We start from the raw sequence: 6,460 nt of genomic DNA, 5'->3' as shown, positions 1-6,460 counted from the left end.
GGGGTGGGGTCTGAGTTCCAGAGCCCCTGCACAGCCAGCCATTATGTGTGTTGGGTCTGCCATCAGATTGAACTGTGGTCCTGCCTTCCTGGACAAGTCATACAACCTCCCCAGCCTCGGTTTCTTCATCTGTAAAATGGGTACACTAATACTACCTTCCTCATCCAGTCGGTTGGAGGGTAAAATGAGGTGATGTAAGCAAGGCGCTTGGTGAGCATTCTGTGCTTTCCAGTTTGTACTTATTTCTTCTGGTACCAGCCCGTGATTTCGGGACCAAAGCTGACCTCTGTGGAGGCTGGAAGGGACTGTTCTTAATTTGCACAGCTTATCTTCCTCAGGTCTCACCCCTACCAGCTGAAAACCCCTGGGGACCACACTGTGGGAACCAGAACGCTGTCCTCAGACCTGATGTTTCCACGTGTGTATGTCACGAGGACCCAGTCTCCCAGTGCACATACTTCTTAGGTCAAATCAGGAAAAGCACTTATTGTTGACCTGGAAACCCCATGAGCTCTCACAGGTGCCACTTTTGGTTATTTTCTCACCCTCCTTTGGGAATGGTGGTATGGAGTGTTGGTGAAGCTGAAAAGGAATTTCTCTAAACGTCAGGACCAGGCTGTGGGGGCACTGGAGAGACAGGTGGATATTCAGGCAGAACTCCATCCAAGATACTGGACCCACTAGGAGCCAGGCAGTCAGGCTAGGCAAGTTCAGAGGACGCCCTGAGAAGGTGGGAGCCTCGAGGGACAGTAGGGCTTGTCTAGGTAGAGTAGAAAGGGAAGGGCCCTCTGCGCAGAGGCCCCACCTGAGCAAAGTGGGAGACGCTGGAAAGTGCCTGCTTTATTGGAAACCAGAAAACGGGGTTTACGTTGGGAGGGTGGGCTGGGCCCGGGTCATGAGGGCCATGCACACCAACTCTGGGTGGTGGGCCTGCACCCACAGGTGGTGGGGGCCCTCTCTGAGAAGAAGACAATTTTCCTGCACTTCTGGCCTGGCCAGGAAGGCCTGGGTGCCCGCACTTCGCACGGCCCACTTTGCTGAGGAGATGGGCTAGGAGGGGGGGCCGCAGCCTCCTGCCAAAGGGTCTCTTACTTTACCCATCTCGTTGATCATTCAGTCCTTCAGTTAGTCATTCATCAAACCTTTCCTTGGGAAACAGGCTTTGTTGATGTTTTACAAAGTTCATACTTGTTTGTCCTATGAAATTCGAACAGCATCAAAGCAAATAAAATGTTTTCACATTCTTTTCCCTTAGCCCACTCCTCAGGGGTAACCACTGCTACAAGTTTGTTATGGAGCCTTCCAGATTTTTTAATTTAATTTTGTTTTTTTTATATATATATTCAACTTCCTTTTCTACTAGGAAAAACTCTTTCTATTATTTTTAAAAGGAAGGGAGGAAGGAAGGAAGGAAGGAAAGAAGGAAGGAAGAAGGAAAAAGATGAACTAAAATTTATTTTCCTTATTTGGCTTTCTTCTAATAATCAAAACAAGTTGAAAGCTTTTCTATTCAAAATGAGATTGCTTTTGCTGTGAACATCGGTAAGTATTTCTTGCTCTCCCCTCCCCCAATCTCTTTACTGTGTGCCACCTCCCAGTTTCTGCTTCCTGTGATCAGGCAATATGCCCACACAAATCCAAGGTTAGGTTGGCAGGCTAGACAGAGGCTAAACTCCTACCCGGCCACACAATGGGATTCCCCATCGCCTCATGAAACCAACCCCAGCCCATCCTGTTCGGCCCTTCTCAGAGCTACATTCTCAGATCAACAGTCTGTTTCCCTCTCTCCTCACGGCTTCCACACATGGTGACTGTCATGCATTGCTTATTCTTTTCTAAAATCACCCTCACAAGAAAGTGACAGTAGTGGAGTCCCCCAAGCTCTACAGGTGAAAGAGTGGAGAGAAGGGAGCAGCCCGGCCCCTGGGGTGGACCCAGCTTTGCTCTTAAAGCCTTCCCGGTGTTCACAAGACAAAGGGAATCCAGATTTTTTTATTATGCATACACAGTTTCTTGTGTGTGTGTGTGTGTGTGTGTGTGTGTGTGTGTGTGTGTGTGTGTGTGTTTATTAACAATACGTATATATTGGGCATATTTGCAAATCAACATATAGAGATCCATTTCATTTCTTAAAAATACAAGAATATATTTATACTATAAAAAATTCAAACAATACAGAGGTAAATGGAGGAAAAAATACAAGTCCTCCTTCCTCCCTGGTTCTTTCCTACCTCTTCTGGCCTCCATCCCTCTCCCTAGTTTGGTGAGGTTTATTCAGACCTTTTCTTATGCATTTATACACATAAATGGTACTTATATAAGCATATGCTTGTGTGTTTGTGTCTTTTACATCTTCTGCACCTTGCTTTTTTGACCTAACATGATGTCTTAGAAACGTCAGCACCTATAACCGGACTCAGCCTTGTTGACTGTTGCTGAGATGCCATGGTTTGGCTAGACCTTGATTTATTTAACCCTTCCTCCTGATGGGTCTTGTGTTGAAGTACTTTGCTGTCACACACAATGCTGCCCAGCGTTCTCGTGGAGACTTCACGCAGCGTACAAACCTTTCTGCGGATGGAAGTGGACTGGCTGCATGGGTGGGGATTCTGAGAACTCTGCTAAATTGGTCTCCCAAAGGCGGGGCTTCCACGTGGCTTTTAATATTGTGTTGAGCGCCCATTCCCAGCCAGGTCCTGGCGCAGCTCGTGGCTATTGGGGGTGCAGTCTGGTGATGCAGTCTTAGGGTCCTATGATGGGGTGGTTCAGGAGCCAGCAGACTGGCACTGGGGATGGGGACGAGGGGCAGGGCAGGCTTCCTGAAGAGGTGACACCCAGGCAGGAACCCCAGCTGCTGAGTAGCAGCTTGACGGGCAGAGGAGTGGGGAAGGCTGCTTCAGGTGGAGGAGGACTCTGCTGGCCCAGGTGTGAAAGGGCCAGGGCCATCTGTACCCTTGTGAGTAATGATGTCCCCTTAGTGCTTAGGACACGGGTGACAGCCGTGACAGATGGCGAGGGGCCTTAAATGCCAAGGTGGTCACTGAGGGTGTTAAGCAGATGCCTGAACACGGGCGCGCGCGCACACACACACACACACACACACACACACACACACGCGCGCGCGCGCGCGCGCGCACAGTCTGATCCAGCAGAGTGGAAGGAGAAAGGGGACAGGTGCTCATTCAGAACTCATATCCACCGTTTCCCCCCAAATAAGACCTTGCCGGAAAATAAGCCCTCGCATGATTTTAGGTGCCAAAATATGGCACCTTGGCGTACTGAATAAGTTAAGCTGAAGGAGTTTGTGGAAAAGGCACCCTTCTCCCTGGGACACGTCATAAAAGCCTCATGTGAGGGGTGTGCTCTCTGTATCCTGGAGGAATCATGCTAGGGCTTCTTCTCCGGCTAGGTCTTATTTTCGGGGAAACACAGTACTAAGAGCACACCATGAACCAGGCCCTGTGTAAAGAGGGGTTTCTTTCCCTTCCCCTCCCCCCTTTTTTTCTAATTAACAGACTATTTTTTTAGTTTGGGTTTACAGGGAAATTGAGGAGAAAGTACAGCGAGCGCCCATGTGCACTCCCTTCCACCGCCCCCGAGTTCCCTCTATTCAGATCTTGCACTGGGCGGGACACCTGTTACCACTGACGCACCAACATGGATGAAGTATTATTATTAACTGAAGTCCATAGTTTACATCCAGGTTCACGCATTGCTTTGTACTGTTCTATGGGTTTTGACAAATGTATGTCATGTATCTACCCTTACAGTATCACACAGAATAGTTTCACTGCCCTAAAAACAGAGATGTACTGTACAGCATGGCGACTAGAGTTAACAATGCTGTACTGTGTATTTGAAAGTTGAGATCTTAAAAGTTCTCATCAAAACATTTTTTGTAACTGTAGCGATGGGTATTAACTAGACATAGTGATCGTTTTGCAATATATACACAGCAAATCATATTGCACACCTGAAAGAATGTTATGTCAATTGTATCTCAATAAAAAAATTCTTTAAATCCCCTCTGCTCCACCTATGTTACCATTTTTTCCCCATAAGTTTTGTCCGGTCATGACCTAGGTTCTGGGTACTGGGGAACGACATGGTCCCAAACTTGAAGGGAGCCTCCTACTCAGCTGCACGGACACCAACACTGCTCCTAAAATGCTCTCTGAGGCAGGGAATCACACATGATCTTCCCAAGCAGCCCTCGACTTGCTGAGGAAGTCAGGAGGCCATGTCCTGGAGTTACTGGGCAGTACTCTGTATCTTCAGGCTCTGATGGGGAATCCTGTTATTGGTGTCCAGTTGGGTGAGACCCTCTGGGTTTCTGATCTCTAAATACCTACTGCTTTGTGGAGGCTTTAGCTGTGCAGGCAGATGCTGAGAGGAAATGTTTAGGTCAATAGGCCCACATTTTCTCACTTCAGCCCGTTCCTTGTTATATGCCAAACTGGCAGAAATGACTGAGGAGTGTTAGCTGTGGCTTCCTTCAGGGGGACCTCACACTGGGCACCAGGTGGATGGACCTATACAGAGCGCTGTTCTTCACCTGGTTAGCACTACAGCTCAACTCTCAAAGCAGACGCCCACGAGTGATCCAGGGTGGCTCTTTAATCAAGCACTCTGCAAAACATCAATTTGTTGGCAGACCTCTTTTACTAAAGCAAAAGCATAAACAGGGTTCTCAAACTGCACGGTGAAAATGATGCAAGGGCTGGGTGTGAGGAACGGCAGAAACCAGTGGATGGTCCTGAACCAGAGTCTGGCTTTCACAAAATCTCAGCAGTTTCTGAGTTTCTTAGATGCTTTTCGTGTGTGTATCTCTAGTACATCAGCTTTGATTTCCTTGCCCTGTCTCCATTCTGGGAGCCGTACACCTCAAGGCAGAGCTATTACTTGTTAGTACCAAGGAAAAAAAATTAAAATGCTTTCAAGTTACGTAACTGTATCTTCAACAGTTTTTCTTAGTGGAAATTTATATGCACTTTAATCAAGAGCTCATTTGCAGAAATACAAATGAGCTCTAAATGTTCTGAAGCTGTTATGCAGGCAAACTTAAAAATAAAAAAACTTCGGTTAACTCACTATGGCAGGCGTCACTGAATACTCACTGCCCCTGCACATCACGTAATACTTAATCTTCACAATTTTAGGAGATATCAGTCCCCTTACCTACACTGTGAGGAAACTACGTCTTAAAAGATAAAACCGGGCCTGCCAAGTGGCTCAGTTAGTTAAGAGCTCGCTCAAGAGCGCGAGCTCTGAGCAACAGTGTTTCGAGTCCCCAACGGAGCTGAGCTGCTGCTGAGCTGCCAACAGGTGACAGGATGTCTCAGCTAAAAAAAAAAACAAAACAAAAAAAACCACAACAAACAAGAGACCTTTTGCCTAATGCCTCATGCTGTACAAGCTAAAGGATTTGGAACCTGGGCAGTCTAATTCCCGAGTCCAAACTGACCTATTACCTACCACTCTGATGCTTAAGAAAATTGGAATTGTTAATCTAGCCAACTTCTTCCTTAAACTACCAAACAGAATACAGGGCAATTTCATTTAAGTTCCTGGTAAATATTCAGAAAAAAAAACCCCAAAAAACTACTTCTGTGACTGGAACATAAAAGTGAAAAATTGTCTACAGCGTTTGGAGATAATGAAGCTCATTAAAATTTCATGTCATTTTAAGCTTCCTGTATGCTCTCTACCCTGTAGCTGTCAGGTTCTTAGCATCAGGTACCCCTCGAATCCAGTGTTCTGTGGGCAGATAGGTAACTTCAAGGCCTGCAGGCTTCCATTCGCCCAAGGCCACACAGCCCACATTCCGCAGGGCCCCCACCTAGGCTGCACTGTCGTCCGTCCGTCCGTCCGTCCGTCCGTCCGCAACACTCTTCCCCAGGCCCACTGCAGCCTCGCAGGAGCATGCAGTGGTGCGGTGCCACAGCACTCCACCCATCCTCACCCGTGTTCACAGATGAATTTACTGCAAGCCTGGAGCATCCAAACCCTCAGGTATGTTACGTCCCATCCTTTAAATTTAGGTAGGTAAGGTAGACAGTGAATACTGCTCCTTAGGGGTTCCTGTCCTCCCCCTAACCCCCCCCCCCACTACCTTAATCTTTCTGAGAAACCACTGTCATGAGGGCAAATAGAACAAATACCATCCAGGTCACTCCAGGAAGCGGCTGTCCTTAGGTCGGTAAGCTAGAGTGGGAGGATGTGGTATTTCTTTTTTTTTTGAGGACCTTTTGTTTTTTGGCTGAGCCATCCTGCTACCCGTTGGCAGCTCAGCGGCTGCTCAGCTCGGGCTGGACTCAAACTGCTGTTGCTCAGAGCAAAAACTCTTTTTTTTTTAAAGATTTTTATTGGGGAATTGCGGGGATGGGAACAGCGCTGGGGAATTGGGGGAAGGGGAACAGACAAGTTGCTGTCCTTTTGTTCTTCAGTCTAGTTGTGGAGG

The sequence above is a fragment of the Hipposideros armiger genome, unplaced genomic scaffold, assembly GCF_001890085.2.
Source record: "Hipposideros armiger isolate ML-2016 unplaced genomic scaffold, ASM189008v1 scaffold_0, whole genome shotgun sequence".
Taxonomy (NCBI): domain Eukaryota; kingdom Metazoa; phylum Chordata; class Mammalia; order Chiroptera; family Hipposideridae; genus Hipposideros; species Hipposideros armiger.
Note: the sequence above shows the minus strand (reverse complement) of the source record.